Source organism: Heterocephalus glaber, unplaced genomic scaffold, assembly GCF_053883595.1.
Source record: "Heterocephalus glaber isolate CG9 unplaced genomic scaffold, H.glaber_assembly_v1.0 deba00001472, whole genome shotgun sequence".
Lineage (NCBI taxonomy): Eukaryota > Metazoa > Chordata > Mammalia > Rodentia > Bathyergidae > Heterocephalus > Heterocephalus glaber.
The window spans coordinates 70,192,011-70,213,870 of record NW_028258315.1 but is presented as its reverse complement, the minus strand read 5'-3'; the positions used below and the strand labels follow the sequence as shown (position 1 = coordinate 70,213,870).

Sequence of the window (21,860 nt, the reverse complement as noted above, 5' to 3'; positions counted from 1 at the left end):
ATTTAATAAATGATGTTGGAAAAACTGGATTTCAACCTGCCACAGATTAAAACTAGACCCATACCTATCACCATGCACTAAACTAAGATCAAAGTGGATTAAAGATCTAAATATTAAGACAGAAACACTAAAATTGCTAGAAGAGAAGTTAGGTAGAACTCTTGAAGACATTGGCATAGGAAAAGACTTTATAAACAAAACCTCAGTAGCACGGGAGCTATCACAAAGAATCAACAACTGGGATCTCATTAAAAAGCTTCTGCACAGCAAGAAAAACCACCAACAGAGCTAAGAAACAACCTACAATGTAGGAAAAAATTTTTAGCAGCTGTACCTCAGACAAAGGTCTACTATCTCGAATCTATAAATAACTTAAAAAAATCAGACCCCCAAATTCAAAGACCCAATTCAAAAATGGGCATCTGAAATGAACAGACATTTCTCACACAAAGAAGTAAAAGCAGCAAATAAACATATGAAAAAATGTTCAACATCACTGGTCATTTGAGAGATGCAGATGAAAACAACACTGAGATTCCACCTCACTCCAGAAAGAATGGCTGCTATCAAGAAATCATCCAATAACAAATGCTGGCAGGGGTGTGGAGAGAAAGGAACCCTTCTCCATTGTTGGTGGGAGTGCAGACTGGTGCAACCACTGTGGAAATCAGTATGGAGATTCCTCAAAGAACTAGGGCTAGAGGTCCCATTTGACCTAGCTATTCCCCTGCTGGGTATTTTCCCAAAAGAATTAAAAGAATCATACCACAGAGATATATGTGCACCCATGTTTATAGCAGCACAGTTTGTAATAGCTAAAGCTTGGAAACAGCCCAAGTGCCCATTAACTGGAAACTGGATAAAGAAGATGTGGGGGGTTTTTTTAATAAAATGGAGTACTACTCAGCCATAAAGAACGAGAAACTAGAGACATTTATAGCTAAATGGATGCATATTGAGGGCATACTCTTAAGTGAAATAAATAGGACACACATGTGTAAATACCAAATAGTTTCTCTAGTGTGAGAAACTGAAAGTATAAATAAGGATTAAAACGAGTAATTGATACTTTGAAATAGGAAAAGGTCCAAAGGTGTAGGGATGGTGGGAGGGGAAGGGGAAAGGGAAGAAGGGAAAGGAAAAATTATGAGAAAAGAAAAAAAATGGAAATGAAATTTATGTAAATAGGGAAGGGTGGAGGGGGTGAAGGGTGCACAGGTAATGGGGAAAAAATAAGAACCAAGATACATCATGTACAGGTACAAGAACCCAATGATAAATGTAAACATATCGCATACCTAAAATGTACCAATAAAAGAATAAAAATAAATAAATATAAATACCAGTCCCCAGTTTTCCCCCAAAGGGACTGGTGAGAATCCATAAGTAATTTTGATTTTATATTAAATTTCTCAGTGCCCCACACCTAGCTGGTTCCACTCGGTTTTGCTGGGGTGTCTTCTGGTCTCCAGGCTTTAACTGTAGTATTAATTTTAATTATTCATTTATTAAAAATTCCCTCTATATGAAAAGAAAATGGCTTCAAAAGAAAAAAGGTAAATATTTCATATTAAATACTTTAATAACCACATAGTCACAAGCGACTGTTGAATCAAGAGCCACTGCAAACAAAAAAGAAGAGCAAGACAAACAGATTCTGCTCATTCTTGCTCCAAAAGCTGAAATCAAAGGAAAATGGAAGTCATCTTGGATAAACAAATCTCCGGCAAGGTGTACTGAGCAAAGAGAGGACTCTTGATGGATATAAAAGTGGTCACATCTTCAGTTGATTTAAGGAGAGCTGAGGGTTAGTCTAACAAACCTCCCCGACCGTGTAAATTCCAGACAGAGGCATCTAGGAGTCAATCTGGAAACAAACCAAAAATCCAAGAGCATCAAGTCTAGACACCTCAAACCACCCCCAGAGGGATCCGGCTGCTTGCCCTGTGCCAAAACCCGTGCTCACCCTAATTTTTACTTCCCATTATCATTTTTCAGGTGGATTGCTAAGAAGCAGCTTTAAGAGAAGCAGCCTCAGCTACCTGCCATCTTTCACATCTCAGAGGGGTACTTCCTTGGCAGAAGAAAGAAAATTAACCAACCAGTATTAAATTGCAAATGAAATGAATTCCTTAAATATCAGGAAGCAGAGAATATAAGTAAAGATCTTTTAGCACTTCATGCTGCCAAATGAATCTCCAAAGGGTGGGAAAAAACAACTCTGGCTGTATTTCTGGAAGTGCTTTCTGATTTGCCCGAATATATTTAAACATTCCAGAACTATTTCAGTGCAGCTTGTCATTGAGCCTTCTCCTCCTTCTCTCTCCTCCCAGTCAAGAATTCAGTGAATCCCCCACCATTAAAAGGTGGATGCATCCCCTGATAAACGTGTTTTAAACCCTCTGGATGTGCCTCAGCTCCTGCTCCAGCCTCAGTATCCAGGCCTGACATGTGAGACTTTCCCAGAACAAGCCCATTTACTCCAGGTCCACTTACAGGGATCAAAATGAAAAGCAAAAGTTGAGATGAATGAACCAAAAAGTGAAAGCTGCTCTCATTCAAAGCAAACACAGTGTGAAACAAACATACAGTACAGCTGGTTAACACAATTTTGTTTTCTTTTTACTATGGTAAAAAGAATACTATGATATATTTGCCATTTAGCCATTTTTAGTCCCTTGGTTACATTCACAATTGTTGTACAACCACTGTATGATGTATTTTCAAAACTTCATATTCCCAAATAGAAGAAACTCTGTAACTATTAAGATATAATTACCCATTGTCCCTTCCCAGCCCTTAGCATCCTCTGGACATCCATGCATTTGCCTGTTCTAGATATTTCATGTAAGTGGAAGCATGATTTGCCCTTTTGTAACTGGCTTAATTGTGTTATGTCTTTGAGGTTCATCCATGTTGCTCATGTATCAGAATTTCATTCCCTCTAATGAGTGAATAATACCCCATTGCATTTATACACTACATTTTATTTATCCATCACCTTCAAAACTCCCTTCCTTCCAGCATATCAGCAGGTCAATTCACGCCACAATCACAAAGAATCCCAAGGTCCCTCTGGGAGCAGGGAGTCACCTACAGTTCTTTCCTTCCTTGCCCAGCAAGGTGTCACATTCCTGCCACCAAGACTTCTGTTCCATCTGTTCCATCATCACTGTACCCAGCATACGCAACCGAAGTCACTGCAGACACCTGCAGGGGATGCCATCTGGATCAGAAGCTTCAAAATGACCGACAGTAGGTGCACAGGCATCAGTTTTGGTTGTTTTCTTTTTGTTTGACTTTTTAAAAAATTTTGAAGCAGTTGCCAATCTTTAAAAATTAAGTTGGCTTCCTATTAAAACTCACATGTCTGGTTTGTTTTGACGCAGCCAAGACTAAACATTGGGCCCACATCCACCACTCGGCACCAGCAGGCCCACACTGCAAAGCAGCTGGCCCTTGAGATGAGGCTGTGCACCTTCTCCAGAGAACAGAGCAAGTGGTCAACGGCACTTGACTAGTGGGCTGGGACTGTTTTCCTCACATCCCTATTTCTGTGACATGCCTGAGCCCATAGGCTTTGTAGCTTGTGACCCCTGGCCTAATATGCATACATGTTATGCACACAATTAGAGGTAGTAGTCAAACATCTGCAGATCCTATTGTGACTAATACAGCCCAAATTACTTAAAAGCATAACTGAAGTCAGAGTACCTTTCACATGAGATTTAACATTACTAAATATTAGTAAATGGTGAACTCAAAATGTTTACTTTTTTATATTAACAACAAAGTTTTTCTCTTTACTTCCTGTCTACAAACGATGGCAAGGAGGACACTGCCCAGGGCTCATAGTCGGGTGGAAGGAGCAGTGAGCTCAGAGAGAAATGGTGGCAGGTGGGTGGGGAGATGAGGACAGAGCTAGCGTGGGAACAGCACAAGGGCCATCAGGTGGTGACCCTGGAAGCTTTATCAAATGACTGGGCATTTGCTGCTGAGGGAAGGAAATAGAAAACCAGGGTTAGAGACAAAGGCAGCAATGCGTTCTCCTGAGCTTGTCTGAATGGGAGGTCATGGGAAGTCACCTAAGAGTTCTGAGAATCACATGCTTCATGGAGACTAATGGAGACAGTGTGGAAGTAACCTAGAAGAGGAGGAGCACAGGCTCAGGAGGGCCAGTAGGAAGATGACTCAGGGAGTATAAGCCAGAAGCAGGAAGCATCAAAACAAAGGTAAAGGCAGAAAGGAGCAGACTAAAGAGGCGGCCGTGGCTCACTGACTGGTCATGTATGGGAGAGAAAATGTGACAGAGCAGGAATCCAAATTATTCATAAAATGTCTATTTCTTCCACTGGTTGATCCAGGCCAGCCTAGGTGGCCTAGCATCGAGGCTGAGATGCCAACTTCCATCCCCAGCTTAGCAGCTGGCATCACCAAGTGTAAGAAATGCAACCATTGTCTTCCCCACAAAAGCAGAACCAAGATCTCACTGGTAGTGGGTGCCTCTGCCCCTCTCCTCACAGGGAACTTCCAAATGACCAATGTCAGACCATACACCAAGTTGGGAGTCACCTCCCAGTCCCTCTCATCCTCCCCATGTGGCACCTTTGCTCACTGTCTTTTGAAAGCTCTGAGAAGGTATTAGGAGCAGAGCATGGCATTGGGAGGTTTAGTAGAATCTCAAGGTGAGCAGCACAGGAAGCCACCCTCATAAGAACCTGACAGGACGGGAAAGTTCCTGTGGCAAAATCCAACATTTTGAGCTGAGCAGTGACAGACCAGAGACCTGGGAAGAGTCTGGCTTAGGTCCTGCTCCCAATAGCAGGAGGGGAGAGACTCCTGTGTCAGTGAGAGCACAAAGAAGGATTCCCAGGAGAAGGTTCGCAGGGGTGCAGGAGAAGGGGGAAAGTGCAGGCTGAGATATGGTAAGGGAGCTCTCTGGAGGGAATTGCACCTTGGGCCACCTAGGGGCAAAGTGCTGGGCATAACCTCCTAATCACTGACTGTCAGTGATGTCGGTCAAGGGATTCAAGGTGACCCCAAGGTGAAGAACAGGTACAGGTGTGAAGTGATGGCAACTAACCCCTCCAAGAGTCAAGGGCTGCGTGTGGGCAGGGCACAGACACCATCTGCTGCAGTGCAATTCAGAAGTCCATGAAAATCACAAACAGCAGGGTAAGAAGGAAAGTTAACTCCTGATTACAAACCTTCCCATCCTTCCCCTCCCTGGAAACTGCCCAGGAGGTTAACAAACTCATCTCCACCAGGTAGGTGAGCACTTCTGAAAAGCCTCGAGCATGGAATATAATTTTGCAACCCAGCCTGCAGTTCACCTCCCAGGAACTGGGTTTATTGTTCCCTTTTACAAGCAGCAGACTACAGTTCCACCTACCTGCTGCAGCCTCAGAGTGAATCTCTGTGACCACACTCGAGCCATAAATGAGCAGTCATTCTTGGCCATATAACTGGCAACTTTCTTCCCATTTTTATGGGCCTTTTATGTTCACTTTATAAAGTTTCATGTTTTACTTTCCAGATTTCATCATGTGCACTCAATGCGCCCCAGGAGGGTTGCTAAGCAGTTTGAATATTCCAAGAAGTTTTTTTCTAACTCTCCTTTCCACTAATGCATGGCTAAGAAATTAGAAAAGATCCCCAAAGCAAGTTTTCCATGCAAGTGTACAATCTGGTGCAAGCCATTCAAAAAAGAATGGACAAGGAGAACTGCAGAATCAAGGCTGGCGCTTGCACCACCTACTTTGATGTACTTGGAGAGCATGTCTATGGCAATATGGGGCCATATAAGTTAATTTTAATGCAACAAAAGTGACCTTGTAATAAAAGACTAACTGATGATTCAGGGTGAAGGAGAAAGTGTTTGGTAAGGTGCCAGTGAGATTCCTGAATCACCAGGCAAGTCTAAAAGAAAATAAATGCTCAAATCAGTTAATTCATTAATTATGATTCACTCTCTGATTAAACTTGCCAATCTAGCTTCTGACAATCCTGGGGGAAGTTAGGGGAAGGAAGGCTCCAGGTTGCTCAACCAATGTAAATTTGTCTCAATTGTGTTCCCTAATACACAAAGTAACACACCAATCAAGTGCAAAAACAGGAGACAAAAGGTTAAAGTAGCAACAGCTGGAGCTGGGAATATAGCTCAATGGTGGAGTGCTTGCATACCAATGCAGGAGAGCCTGGATTCAATCCCCAGTACTGTGGTGACAAATAAATAAATAGTAACAGGTAACCTTTTCAGAGCACCTTCCCTCTGTGTGGAACACCGCAATGAGCAGGATGATTACAACACTCTCCATTCTCATGAAACCACTACATAGTACAGGAAATGTTAAAGGATATTGGGTCCCTAACTTTTATACTACAGACTCAAAGGTCCAGATAGAATAAGGACTTCATTGAGAAAAGTCTTAATTTTTGAAACTTTCAGCAGAAAATAAAGGAAAATACCTCTCCAGCTAATTAAAAAAGAAAATATTGGAATTGTGCTACATTAAAATTAGAAATGTTTGACCTAAGGTGCTGTTTGTGGGCCAACTTGGCTGGATCAGGCTGAGAACTGCCCTCAATTAAAATTTTGAGTTGTCAGTTCTGCTGTGGGTTGAAGTAGTGATCTTAGAGTCAGCAAAAAAAATTTTAAGTACATTTCTGTGGGAAGTCCTACTTACGTATTCTCCTGTTAGCTTCTCAGGTACTTGAGAAGGGCCTGTCAAAAGGGATGGCTGCTTCTGTCAGTGAATGCAACAGTGGGCAGCATAATTAAATAATACAAAAAAAAAAAAGGTAAGAATTTGTTTTTTCAGAAGCATCAAAAATAAAGTGAAAACACAGCTTTGAACTGAGAAAATATATTTGCAACACATATATCCAACAAAAGAGAAGTACACAGAGTATATAAAGAACTCCTATAAATCAATATAAAATAATCTTGTAAAAACTGGGCAAAAGATCCAAGCTGGAATTTCACAAATGAGGAAGAATAACTCTTGAGCATGTGAAAAGCTTCTCTCCCCTCCCTGTGTCTGTCTGTCTGTCTGTCCGTCTCGCTTTCTGTTAACCAAGGATATATCAATAAAGTAAGGCTCCAAACAAGATACCATTTATACCCTGCTTTAGAAAAATTAAGAACTCTTATAGTATCAAAAACTAGAAAAGATGTAGACCAACATGATGCTTATACTCTGCTGGTAGACATTAAACTGATAATGCCAAATTTTAGCATTATCTTGAGACTGAGCATCTAGATACCCTGAAGCTGAAAAATTCCACTTCTACATAATCACAGAGAAATCCTTGCACCTGTGCACTGGGAATCACACATAAACATGTACACAGCAGAAAGACTGCTCAGGGCACCTAAACACCCATCAGCAGAAAAAAGTCACACAAAGAAATGTTAGAGAGCACTGAAAGCAATGCGCCACAGTTAAATACAGTAATAGGGAGCAATTGGGGAACCATGATGGGAAAAAAAGGACAACTGCAGAAGCTCGTATACAACATACCTTTTTATAAAATACATAAAACTTTTAAAAACTAAATGATATATAGAAAAAATACAGATTTATTTAAAATGCCTGTTGTAAAAATATATTTATAAAAAGGCAAAGGAATGATATACTTAAACCTCAAGAGGCAGTGGTTACCTCAAGAGGTTAGTGAACAGGGGGGAAGAGACTAGGTTGCAAAAGAAGACATAGGGAGGTGAGCTACTGAGACAGAGGAGAAGCACTTGAGTCTCCTGCTTTTTCCAGGCCAGCCAGAGGGCTCATGGCTTGACCAGCAGCTGCCCACCACTACCCGCAATGGACTTGAACTTGCTACAGTCCCTTCCTCTGTTGTTTAGCACCCATTCCCCTCCACTCCACTCCAACATGAGTGCCCCTCCCCCACTGCCACCATTTCAGACGCTACAGTTGCCTTTCTAAAGCCAGGGGGTAGCATTGAGTAGGAGATCAGAATCCATCATGGGAGTCCCCAATAACAAATGCTTCCCAAGATATAGGAATCAGGAATCTCTCCCTAAGACCACTTTGTTGTGCAACTCTCCTTTCACTCTCTTATCCCCTGCACATTCCATGAATGGTGGTAAATGGGCATTCTTTATTCAAGATTTTTTGGCTCTGGAGTCATAAATTTATTTACAACTAAAACTATGGTCACATTACACAAAACAAAATCCTTTTAAATTCAATGAAAATTATTGAACTTAATTCAATAATTTAATTTAATTCAATAATTTTGGGTGGTAGCATAGTAAAACTATGATAGAGCATTTTTATTTTATATATCCAAATAGAGAATCTTGGTCAAGGTGAAAAAACATCTCTTAATGCACATTAGGTGAATTGAGAAGTGTTTTCTTCAGTGAGGCACAGGTGATTAAGTTTGTTTCCTTGTTCTGTTCTTGCTTTCAGCTTCTGAGCTTCTTTCACACCCCACCCCAAACCCATACTTCTGCTCTCCCTCCTCCAATTCTTAACTAGGTGGCATTTCCTCCACAGAGCTTCCCAGCCAAGTTCAGGCTGGGTGCTCCGTCATATTCCACAAGAGCACTTGCATTCTGCAGCAAGTGCCTGCCCTCTGCGGGTCTCTTCCTAGTCCACCAGCTCACTGGGGAAAGGCCCATTTACAATATTCTCCACTGTGCACAAAAGGAACAGTAGGGCTGATGGTAAGTGAATGGACACCTTTATGAAGGAATGACCACCCTGCTGTGTGAAATCCATTCACATAAAAGGATGACAGGGAATATGGAATAACAGGAAGAATGTGGCCCTGGAATCAGACTGATCTGTCAGAATATCTAGTCTGAAGTCAGCTTGCTCAGCTAAAGCATTATTAAAACCTGCTGGCCTTGTAGAGTGTCTGTGTCCATCTATACTGCTACAACTAAATACCACAAAGCTAGGTAATTTTTGAAGAGCAGATTATTTCTTACAGTTCTAGAGGCTAGGAAGTCCAAGATCAAGGGAATGGCATCTTGTGAGGGCCTGCCTGCTGCATCATAACATATCAAAAGGCATCATATGAGAGAGACCCACAGCCTCAAGCCCTTGTATAGCAGCAATAATCCGGTCATGAGGGGGCCCTCAAGACCTAACACTTCCCATCAGGCCCCACCTCCCAACACAGTTGCACTGAAGATTAAGCTCCCAGCATATGCTGGTAGCCCATAGCATAACTATATGTCCATAGCATAAAGTTACTGGAATTAACAGTGATAGTGTACGTGAAAATGGGTCCCTATGGTACTGACTTTAAACTGTGGTCCCACATGAACTGAGAAGGGGGAAAAAAAACACATTCTGGTTTAGCTGGTCTAGGATGGAACCTAGTGGTAGCATTTTTGTAAAATTTTCCCGAGTATGTGCAGGCAGGTGTCAGCTCATTGGCACAGGAGGGAAACAAGGAAGGAAACAGTACTTACAGAGCTTTACTTTGTCCAACACTCAGCTGCCACATGTTATATTATTTAATAACCCATAGACTGAGCCCTGGCCCCTCATTACCAAACAGCGACCCTCCTTTATTAATCCTTTCCTTCTCCAATTGAGTATGTCAGTTGCCTTCAAAACAGATCTACTTAAGGCTAGTGTGTAGCTCACTGGTAGCACACTTGCCTAGCATGCATGAGGCCCTGGGTTCACTCTGCAGCACTGGAAAAAAAATCTACCTAAACTTTCAGATAAGTCATTATATATAAATACCTTCAAAGTTCAGATAGATAGGTAGATAGATAGATAGATAGATAGATGAATGACACACACAAAGAGAGATAAAGAAACAGAGGAGGGGAAGGCCTTGAGGACAAAAGACAAGAGAATAGCTGCATTTTCTATCAAGAGAGTATGGCAGCTTCCACATTCTGGTTAATTCCTTAATAGAAAAGCTAAATCTGTTGCAGCTGTCTAGTCCTATAATTTCCAGCATATATAAAGCATACGAAAATCCCAACAACAAAAATAAAGAGAAGGTTGGATTCACCTTTTAAAAAAACATAAAATAATTACATGTCTGAGGTAACCTGCCATGAATTCCCAATAACATGAGTCCCAAGAGGGAAGAAAAGAGGTCAGAAAGATAGCTGCCCTGGCCAAGATGCCACAGGATGAGAAAAGAGATCAAATTAAATGGCTTCTAAGCCCCTTCAACTCTAACCATCTGCAAAGAGATTTTGTATGTTGCTAAGACTAGGTTGGAAAGCAAAAAGAAGAAATAACCTCCAAGTTCCATGAGGAAGGCTTATAGTTTTTCCTTCTTGCAATAATCAGACATAATTTTAAAGCTAGCCATCTCAGCAATAAAAAGAAATCCATGACTGTTAAGACATGATTACATAAATGCATCTCAAAGGGTTATGCTGACAAGAAGCCAGACGCATACAAGTATATATATATATGTGATTCCATTTATATGAAATGCTAGAACAGGAAAAACTAATCTACTGCTGTAGTCAGGGGGATTAGGTTGGTGGTCATCCAGGGTGGTGAAGGGCAGAGTTCAAAAGAAAACCTTCTGGAGAGATGGTAATATTCTATACCATGATAAGTGTTTGGCTGTAAGGTATATGAAGCTGTCAAAACTCAGCAAATTCACACTTAATATTTGTGCATTTTTCTGTGAAATTTTACATCAAAAAAAAAACTACAAATAAATAGTATTAATGGTATATGTTGATATGCACGCTGAAATATTTATGAGGAAATATACTGATATTAGCAATTTACTCTGAAATGTATAAAGAAAATGGGTTGATGGATGGAGATGTGATAAAGCAAGTATAGTAAAACATTAGTTATAGAGTCCAGATGGTAGATACATGTGTGTTTACTGTACACTTCTTTCAACATTTCTATATGTCTAACATTTTTCATAACAAAATGTTTGTAGGGAAAGGAAACTATGTAAGGGATGGGAAAAGTAGGTTAATTGTCAAGAAAAATCATACATACTATTGGCATCCACTAGGGTTTAAATCTGCTGTAAAATGCTGGAGGCAGGGAGGAAGATGGCAAAGTTGAGCCATGCAGTGATAATTTGTTGGGCAACTACTATATATCAGAGATGTATACTAGAAAATCATGTAATATCTTATTTTTCATCACAAGGTAGGCACATTACCATTTTATAGAGAAGCGAACTAAAACTCGGGATAGTGCAAAAACTTGAGGCCATACAAGCTGGGATTTGAAACCAAATTAAATGGCCTCAAGCCCCTGATTCTATACCTTCCATACTCATACTTCTATACCTTCCTATGCTATACAGAAAAAGAACCATGAGCCCAGCATGTCTTTTCTCTTACTAAGATCAGGACCACACCAACAGCACAACCACAGCACAGCAGCAATTGCCACTTCTTGGTAACAACACTGACATTTGTATTGACCACTTCATTTAATTCGTCTAATAGCCCTTATAAAGTGTCCTATACTCTGTCCTCTTCTATCTTCTCTTCATTACAAGGAGAATCTACCCATGAAGGCCTTAGCCATTATCTCCATGCACATTTCTTAATAACAGATAATCCAAAGTGGCTCCTTCAATGTCACCAACAGCTTTCTAGACTATCTGCTCCATCTCTAAAGGCTATAAAGCTAAAAACATTTCACTGACTCTCTTGCAGCTAGATTTTCCCAAGGAAATGGTCTCATGTAAGATTCGAAAAGTAGATGATAAGACCAATAGGAAGCAGTAACCATAAACAAGGAGCCCAGAGCTTACCATAAGATGGTGACAGGTATGTTTGACTACTCAGAGCAGCTGTGGCAGATGTTTCCATGTTCTAGTGTCACAGGTACTGAGGCAAAAGGGAGTTATAACCATGCTGGGTTGGTTTGTGACAAGTTGTATTATTCCTAAACATGCAGCATCCAACATGGCTCTCCCAGAAATACTGTAAAACCCTCTTAACAAATTCCAAACTATTTGAATTGCTCAGAGGGAATCAACAGTCCGCGCCTACAATACTAACCAGCATACCTTCTAAAGGGCTCTGCTCCCACCTCCCAGGTTTTGAACCTACACAAATGCCTGCCAGACAGTAAATCTATCCAGTACAGAATAAAAGCTTCCCATGTGAAAAGAAGAATGAGGGAAGTCAGGGGAGCAAGGACAACATACTACTGTTCATCAGGGTCTATCAATCTATGCACAGTCTTTCAGGCAAGCAAACCCAGAGCAGCCATTAAATGTCTCAAGGAACAGGAACAATAAAGCATATAAAAACAAGAGTCTTTCTCCCTAGAATGAGATTTGGAATAAAGCAGGCCCAGCTTGGAGGCTACTTTGCAAAGTAATGATCTAATTCCAAAGCCACACTGGCATGGTGGTCTAGAGACAGCCTAATCATGTACAAACGGATAATTGTTTTTTAACTATCACATCTTACACATAAAGTTTTTTTTGTTTCCCCCAAAGAAATACTGCAAAGACTCCTGGTTTATTGTCATTATACACAACCTTTCACTTGGTGAGATAATATATCTCCTCCAATCACAGTTATAAGATCCAGAAACAGCTGAAAGTGACAGAGCCACAGTGACAGCCAAGGTGAGGGAGTCATGCTCGCTAATACCCTTTTTAGTCAAAAATAAGGAAAGATTATGAAGTAGGTAGACTTCTGGTGTGGCTTGTAACTTATTCTGAAGGCAATTCCAAAAATGGACCTTCAAAATATTTTCAGTAACAGCAGCACTGTTGTGAAAAAGAACCCTGTCATACACATATTTGAAAAATACATATTTAGAGTCATATTGTGTAGAGTGAACCTGAAGCATGATCATTTGCTTCTTGGTTGACTGTGGATCAGCTAAGAAGAAAAATTAAACATCTGCCATGGCTTAGCATTTGTGGCCATTTGCAAGAAAGGACACAGGAATTCTCAAGCTGCCATGATACGCTGGTGACTACAAAGTCAACTTAAAGATAAAGCATGACTTTGGCACTAACCATAGATTGTACCCCAATTAGTCAATTATCTGATTTACTTTAACTCTGGTCTGATTTCTACCAACAGTCCTCCGAATATTGCTATTCTGCAGGGCTGAATGAGTGAATTATAACTCCTTTATTGGAAAAGTTAAAACTCCATAAAATGACAGTGCACCTCACAAATTAGTACTTAAAATATCTTCCCTATTGAATCTAGTTTGTATCTTTTAGGCATCAATAGATCCTGATGTACTAACAACTGTCAGATATGTGGGTGCCTTCTGCTTTTCAATACTAACCAGCATACATATACATCAAGATTTCACAAAAGTACACATGAAAGAGGATAGAGCTCAAAAGAAATGAACAAAAATATATACAGCTGTAATAAGAATGGTGGAATTAGGGCACATTTTCTTCCTAAAGTTTTTATTTTTGTTATGTGAACTATTTAAGAAAACAAAAGCAGCTTTCTGACCATGGATGCTACATTTCACCTGAGAAGTTTATATTTGAGTATTCTCTTTATCTGGATTATTCTCTTTATCACCTATAGAGACAAGGCTGTTTTAACCCTGTTTTGCAAAAAGCCACTAAACTAGGGGTCAGCAAACAATGGCCTATAAACCAAATCTAGGTCACCATTTGTTTTTGAAAATAAGGTTTAATGGAACTCTGCCGGGTGCCTATTTGTTTACATAATGTCTATGGTTGCTTTCAGGCTACAATGGCAAAGTGAAAGTTACTTGCTATTTGGCCCTTTACAGGAAAAGTTTTATGATCCTCACACTAAACCAAAGAATAAGCACCACAGCATGTGGAAAGTTCATTAATACACCATCAGAAGTGCCTCCAAAAGGTCAATACCATCTCTAAAGAGTCAGGATCCTAAGAGACACTTTTAGTAAGTGTGGTCCAAGGTAGCAACTCCTCAAGAATGAAGGAATGTGAAATGGAATCAAATATGCTACATCTGCCAACAAGCCAAGGTCCACGAAAGAAATGATCCCAAGTAGTAAACTCTGTGCTAAAGAGGTGCTAGGAAATATCAGCTCTTGGAGAAAAGTCTCAAGTTTTTAACACAGTCTCATCACACTTAGCCAGGTGCCTTCCTGAATTTAGAAGTCTGTCTTCTATTTTTGCAGCACAATAAACAGTATGCTATCTACTTACAGATTAGAACAAAAGCTGGTTCCTTATTCAACCTCTGAAAAACAAAATAAAGGCAACAACAGCTACTGAAAGTTACTTTTAAACCCAGTTCTCTTTGCTACATATCTGGGGAAATTAGCATCAGTCAGAGATAAGCTATCCAAAAAGCAATCTTGTTATACTCCAGGAACACAGGGTTCCAGAAAAGCTCTCTGCACAGTTTAGAGTTTTCTCTCTCACTGAAAACAGCTAATAAATAAACTAGAACATCAGCTGAGTCTCAAGGCATCAGTCAGCTAATGTGGAGCCAGGGAGTATTCTTTGCTATTTAACAAAACCACAGAGCAAAAAGATCATTTTTAGCATCACCTTTCTGGAGTTTTTCCAACAGAGTCTGAGGAAAAGAGATCAAGTTTCTCATTCTAACTCTGCCACAAACTCTGGGCAAACTTTGAACAAACGGTAATCTCTCTGGGGCCATTTCCTCACTTGGAAAATGAAGCCAGGACAAGTTCATCTGAAGCACTTCAAGGCACCAGCATCACGCCCTGCAAAGGAACATGTTAACCTCCCCTCCCCTTGACTGCTATTTGGATTTATTTTGGAAAATGCTTCAGAAAAAGGATATAGGAAAAATGCCTGGATTATTCCCGGGATGTGACATGAGACCACTCTCCTACTTAAAATCCTGTTCTTTCAAATGCAAAGAATGAAAGTTGACTATCAGGGAAAACACAGCTCACCCTCCTGGGGCACAATATATTCCAGTGGAAAATTGTTCTCCCAAACTCCCCTAGTCAGAGAGGACCATTTTAGCACTTGGCTGAATGTTTAAGGAATTACACATAAGAAAAGCTTCTATGAGCAAACAAGCAATTCAAGACCCAGGGATCCTGCAGCTAGGAGGCCTTCAGGGATCCCTGCCTGAACTTTACTCAGCCTCCCAGCCAACAGCACCTAACTCCTGTAATCCTGGATGCCACAGCATCACCCAAAAGGAGGCTGGCACTGCCTTGTTCTTCAGACCCTTGCATACCCTTACTGTGTAAATAAACCAGAACCCTGCATTCAGTTCACATTTACAGTAATGGGCATTTGCATCAATTAGGATTATAAACAGACTATGGAAATGAGATACAACAGGGGAATCAGTTTAAACATTTTGTCATCAGGCCAAATTCTTTTTTCAGATCCAATTGACCTAAATGAAAAAGCAGGGCTAGAATGGGCATGGTAATGCTGCAATCTAGTTTACATAAGGCAGGCTGCCCTGGCTCAAAACAGCCATTTCCAAATAGGAGTGGGAGTCCTATTTGTCTCCCCTTTCACCAGCTTAGAAGTCAAAGCAGTATTTCAGAGCCTCCATGAATCCCTGAAAACTGTTGCCAGAGACTGCTGACCTACTGCTCCCTCAAGGGCATCAGCCACATGCATCTATGCCACCCACTCCAGAGCTGCTCATCACCTGGCAGAAAACGGCCAGCTCTCTCTCACACACAGAGCCCTTTCTTAACTCCTTATTCCTCCATTAAAAAGGAAACTAGGACCCCCTCCCCCAGCCCAGAGGAAGTGAGCCACTCCCAGTGCCAAAGAGAAGAGTTCTGGGCCACCATACCACCCACCTCAGCGCAGAGGAGGTGAGCCACCCAGGCACCAGCAACACCTCCCCCCCTCAAAATGAGAAAACATGTAAACAAGTCTCAAAAACAGACTTCCAGATCACCTAAAGCACCCCAAAGGGAAAGGAGATGGAACACTCTAATACTCAACCACCTGGACTCCCTGAACTGGCAACTAAAGAGGATCTGGAAAAAATGAAATCAGAAATAATTTCTCAGATAACAGGAGAGATTGTGCCCATAGTGCAAGACATGATTAATAAATCTAGAGAGGACACAGATTAAAAAAATAGAGGAACTGAGGAACATAATGGAATCCCAACATAGGAAACAAATGGAATCCATAAAACAGATATAAACAGATTTCCAGGAGATTAAAAACTCCACCAAAAGCTTATGCAGCAGAATGAGCCAATGTGGACAGAATTTCAGATATAGAAGATAAGATTGCAATTAGTGACCAGGAAAAGAAAAAATTTCTTTAAAATTGTAAGGGACCATGAGAAATCAATCCAGCAGCTGCTCGACGATGCAAAGAAGAATAGCATAAGATTGATCAGAATCAATGAAAAAACAAGAGAGAATGCAGATGACATAAAAAAAATACTGTTCACAGAAGTTATGGCAGAAAACTTCCCAAGTAGGGGAAAAGAACTTGACATACAGATAAGTGACGCATATAGGACTCCAACTACCCTTGATCCAAAAAAATCTACACATAGGCATATAATTGTTAAGATTCCAGAAACCCAACAGAAGAACAAAATTCTACAAGCAGTTAGAGAAAAGAAACAAATCACATAAAAAGGAAAGCCCAGCAGAATCACAGCAGACTTCTCAATGCAAACCCTCAAGGCAAGAAAAGCATGGAGTGACATATTTAAGCCCTAAAGGAAAACAGCCTCCAACCCAGACTGATGTACCCTACAAAATTATCTTTCAAAATTGATGGAGAAATAAGATACTTTCATGACAAAGAGCACCTTAGGAACTTCATGAATACCAAACCAGCACTACAAAAAATTTTAGACAGTATCCTAGGAAAAGACAACAAGGATCACAGCCCCAGGAAGCCCAGCAGAATGAATTCACTGGGCATGACAAGAAATTAAATGCAAAGGAGGAGAATCCAACAAAAAGAAAAAGTAATGACAAGGATAAGTCAATATGTATCAGTTATAACCATCAATGTTAATGGTCTCGATTCACCAATCAAAAGAAATAGACTGGCAGAATGGGTCAAGAAACAAGATCCAACAATATGCCGCATACAAGAAACACACTTAATTCAAAAAGAAACTCATAGACTGAAAGTTAAAGGGTAGAAAACAATACTCCATGTGACAGGAACCCAAAAAAAAGCAGGAGTAGCTACCCTCTTTGCAGATCAAGTGGATTTCAAATCAAAATCTGAAACACTTCTGGTCCCACAAATTTCAGATAAGAGATAGTCAACTTGTATGTACAATCTATTGTGAACATGTGTTTTCATTCCTCTTAAGTAAAAACAAGAACAGAACTGCTGGTTCTTAACAGTAATACAAGAAATTTCTATATTGTTTTCCAAAATGGTTTTATCATTTTACATTCACATTAGCAGTATTAGAAAGTTCTAACTGGTTCACATCTAAGTTGACATTTGTTCTTTTAAAACTTTTAACTTCATCTCCCTAATGGGAGTATAATACGATCTTGTTATTGTACTGATTAGTAGTTTTCTGATTCTAGTGTTGCACACCTTTCCTTGTGCTGTACTGGCTATTTATCATCTTCTTGTGTCTACTTTTTAATTGGGTTCTCTATTAATGAGCTCTAAGTGTTCTCTATATATTCTGGTCATAGGTTATATGTATTATAAATATGGTCTGTTTAAGGACTTTTCATTTTCTTAATGATGTCATTTACAGTTCTAAATTTTAATGGAATCTCATTTAGCAACGTTTTTCTTTTATTCATCATGTTTTTTGTATCCTAGGAAATTCTTGCCTACCCTACATTCATGAACATTTTCCCTTATAATTCTTCTTAAAAGTTTTATAGTTTTAGTCTTTCATATATAGGTTCATAGATCCTTTTGTTATTTTTATGTATGGAAATAAAGGGTTGAGGCTAATTTTTTACATACAGATAACAGGTGTTCTAGTACAATTTGCTGAAAACACTATCTTTTCCTTTGCTCTTGAGTTTATGTTCTATAAAATGTTAATGCTAAATAATCTTTCAAAACTCAATGGACTATATATGTGTGGTTCTATTTCTAGATTCTCTGTTTTATTCTAATGATCTACATGTCTTTCGTTACGCCAACACTCCCTTGATTACTGTAGCTTTAGAGGAAGTCCTAAAATTAGGTAATAAATGTCTTCCAACACTGTTTTTTTTTTTGGTTTTTTGGTTTTTTTACTTTTCTAGGTCCATTGTACTCCTTCATAACATTCAAATTTCAATATCCAATTCATTTATAGCAAGTATACACAGACCTGAATTTTTATATATAGCTTGTGTTTTCTAATCCTGCTAAATTCAGATACAAGTTCTAGGGGCTCCTACAGATTTATTAGTATTTTCTCTGTAGATGATCATTTCATCTACACATAAAGATTTTACTTATACTTTGCCAATCCTATGCTAATTGTGTCTTTTTATTGCCAGACTATTTTGGTTTAGGCCTATGTTTCAAAGTTTAATGGGCAGAGAAAGAGTAAGCATATCTGCCCTTGTTCCTCACCTTAGGGAGAAAGCATTGGATCTTCTCCACTCATATAAGGCGTTCTCACTGGAAGTATGGAGTACATGTCTTTAATCTGTTGAGAAGGTTCTGTTCTACTTCTAGTCTCCTGATAGCTTTTACCATGAACAGCTGTAGAATTTAGTCCAATACTTTTTCTCCAACTAGTGACAGGATCATATGGCTTTTTCCTTTCCTCTGTTAAAATGATGACTTTTGGGGGTGGATCTTCCAATGCTGAACCACACTGCCATCCCTATAACAAAACCACTTTCTACATACTGCCAGATCTGACTTCTAATAGTTTGTTTTGTTAAACAAATTTCTATCTATGTTCATACTTTTTTCTTCTATTATTTTTATCCAGTTTTAGTATTAGCACAATATTGATTTCCTAAAATGAGGGGAGAAGTGTTCCTTCTTTTTTCTGCTTTAAATGTTTGATATAATTCATCAGTTAATTATGAGCCTGTTGTTGTCATATAGGTAGGTTTTCAAGCTAGGAATATACTTTCTTTAATAGTTGCTATTCAAATTTTATATTTCCTCCAGAGTTAGTTTCATTAATTTGTCTTCCAAGGTACTTCTTAGAAGTTGTCAAATTTATTTCAAAAAAGATTTTTGTAATATACTTTCTATATCCTTTTAAATTCTGTAAAATCTGTGGTAATGTCCTCTAAATTTTGATATTGTAATTAAAACAATATATAATTGATATTGTGTAACAGGAAGAAAAGGTCTAAAGGAGTAGGGGAAGTGGGAGAGGTAGGGGAAAAGAAAGAAGGGAAAAGAAAAAATATGAGAAAAGGAAAAAAATGGAAACAAAGTCTTTGCAAATAGGGAAGGGTGGAGGGGGTGAAGGGAGGGCAGGAGAAGGGGAAGAATAAGAACCAAGATACACCATGTAAAGGTACAAGATCCCAATGATGAATATAACTGTATTTTATACCTAAAATGTACCAATAAATTTAAAGAGAAAAAAAAAGGAAACTAGATTCTAAGGTCTAAAAATATTCACCTACATAAGGTTAAACCACAATGTGTGTGCACATCAAAGCTGCCTTAAAAATGGTGTAAACCACCTTGCAGTTCATAAATGCCCTAAGAGACTGCCCTCTGCCAATGTTTAATCAAGAAATTAAGCTAGGGCTTGGTGGCATCTGGCTGTAGTCCCAAGCAATTTGAGAGGCTGGGGCAAGATCTAAGTTCAAGCCCAGTCTGGGCAACTTACACTCTATCTGGTAATTTAAACAATGTAGTTCAGTGCAAAGGCCCTGGGTTCAATCTGCAGTACCAGTGAGAAGGAGGGGGAGGGAAAGGGAAGAAAAAGGATTAGGAGGAAGAGCTTTATCCTTTTTATTTGCCAGAGCCACTCTACATAAAACATCCTTCTGGGGGATGGGGTGCCATGAAGAATACTTTTTTAAAATTTTATTTTGAGACAGGGTCTTGCTAAGTCACTAAATTGCCCAAGCTGGGCTCAAACTTGTGAGTTCTCCAACCTCAGCCTCTGGGGTGCTAGGATTACAGGCATGCACTACCATGTTCGACAAAGAATACTTCTAAGAAAATCTATCACAAAGTTCTGAAGCTATGCAACTCTACTTGTCTTACCAATCAAGTACTGAGCACCCAGTAAGCCAACACCAGCCCATGGTTGCCCATGCCACATAACTATGTTACCAGTCACCAAACAAGATGTGGGAGGGAAAACCTAAGCCTGAGGGATCTGTAGGGGCCAGAAAGCTAGGGAGGGCTTCAGGAGAAAAAGTGGCCTCCAAGAGCTCGAAAGCCTAGCATCTCTGAATATTTTTCATTCATTCATTTTGTGGGGCTGAAAATCAAACCCAGATCCTTGAGCATGCTATACAAATATTCTATCACCTCTAGCCCTCTTATTTTATCGGGCAGACACTATTTTTAAAATTTTAAATATTACAAAAGGCTGTGCATGTGTCAGTGCAAGGAACACACAAAAACTTCATACTATCCACTCAATTTTGCTGTGAGCCTGAAATTTCTAAAATGTAAAGCTTAAACATGGCGGAGGGGGAGGAAAGAGGTCAGAGAAAAGAGCAAGACAATGCTAGTACTGTTTTGCGGGGAAAGGCAATGTTAATGTTTTCTTTTTCTGACTTTTCAAATTCTCTATGAGGAATATGCAGCAATACATTTATAACCAGAAAACTATAAAACAGTGAAGCAGAGAACAATTCAAAAGAAGGAGGCAATAGTTTTTTTTATTTTAAAAAAATCTCCAGGTCAGGCATGGTGGTGACACCTATAATCCCAGCACTCCAGAGGCTGAGGCAGGACTGTTGTCAATCAGCAGAGGGTTTTTTTGTTCAATTCCAACTGAAATCATGAATTGGAAAACTGCAGCTCTATTAGTGGCTCTGGGTTTTAAGAGCCTGTGTGTCACAGCCCTTAGTGTTACAGCTCTGGGTTCTTAGCCAGCCCCATCAGCACCTCAGCCACCTAGTCTAACCCTTGGCTTCCTCCCACTGGTTAACCCACTGGGCCACCAGTTAACAACAGTGGCTCATGCCAGTAGCCTTTGGTCTTTGCCAAACACCAGCTGATGCCAGTTGTCATGCAGCTGCTGGTCTCTGCCACCAATATCCATTTATCTTTATTTCAGCTTCTAGTCTCTGAAATTCTTCAGAGCTATCAGCCCCTAAAGTTTATAGCTCTTTTTAAAATGACCACTCTTCCCACACTACTCAAGATAAAAATCCCAAGATTTAAAGGACTTTTCTATGCCAGACTACCCAAGAAATAAACCATGAGCAGATTTCCAGGACCAGATTTACAAGACAAAATAAGGAGGGGGCTGCTTATTAAGAGTAACAGAGGGGCAGAGTCATCTGGGATTGTCCCAGATTTGAGGGTGCTGACTGACCCAACTTCAAGGCTGCTGACTGATCCAAATTTGAGGCTGTTGATTGGTCCAAATTTGAGGCTGTTGATTGGTCCAAATTCAAGCATGCTGCCATCAAGGTGGACATCTCCTGAAGCAGATGCAGGGCATCTAGGGCAGCTGCAGCTATGGCTGTCAATCAAAGAAGGCCTCCTTCTGGGTGGGGAGGAGGGGTTCAGGGCTGGGGGAGAAGGGGAGATTCCAGCTGTTTTTAGTGTACCTCAAGAGGAGGCCACCCTGGGTTACATAGTAAATTCAAGGCCAGCCTGGATTATGCAGCCAGACTCTGTCTTTAAAAATAATATATATATATATTTTTTTTTTTTTAAACTATACACTGAAAAATCACCAAAACTACACACCGAAAGTCATCAAACTATACATTGAAAACAGATACTTTGGTCTGTTAATTATGCTTAAATTTAATTTTAAGAAGTTTGAAAAAAGTTTAGAACTCTTACATTTCATTTTAAATAGCATAATTATA

At 39.8% G+C, this 21,860-nt stretch overlaps 1 protein-coding gene and 1 long non-coding RNA gene across 4 annotated transcripts in view; both read right to left on the bottom strand.

Moving 5' to 3' along the window:
• Positions 1-21,860, bottom strand: part of Osbpl10 (oxysterol binding protein like 10) — a 293,822-nt gene that overhangs the window by 243,667 nt on the left and 28,295 nt on the right. The gene's annotated exons all lie outside the window — the stretch shown is intronic.
• The window catches only part of LOC147826400 (uncharacterized), a 39,362-nt gene continuing 27,377 nt past the window's right edge, over positions 9,876-21,860 (bottom strand). The window contains exon 2 of the long non-coding RNA XR_015439528.1: positions 9,876-21,554. This is a non-coding gene — a long non-coding RNA (uncharacterized LOC147826400). The remainder of the gene's footprint in view (positions 21,555-21,860) is intronic.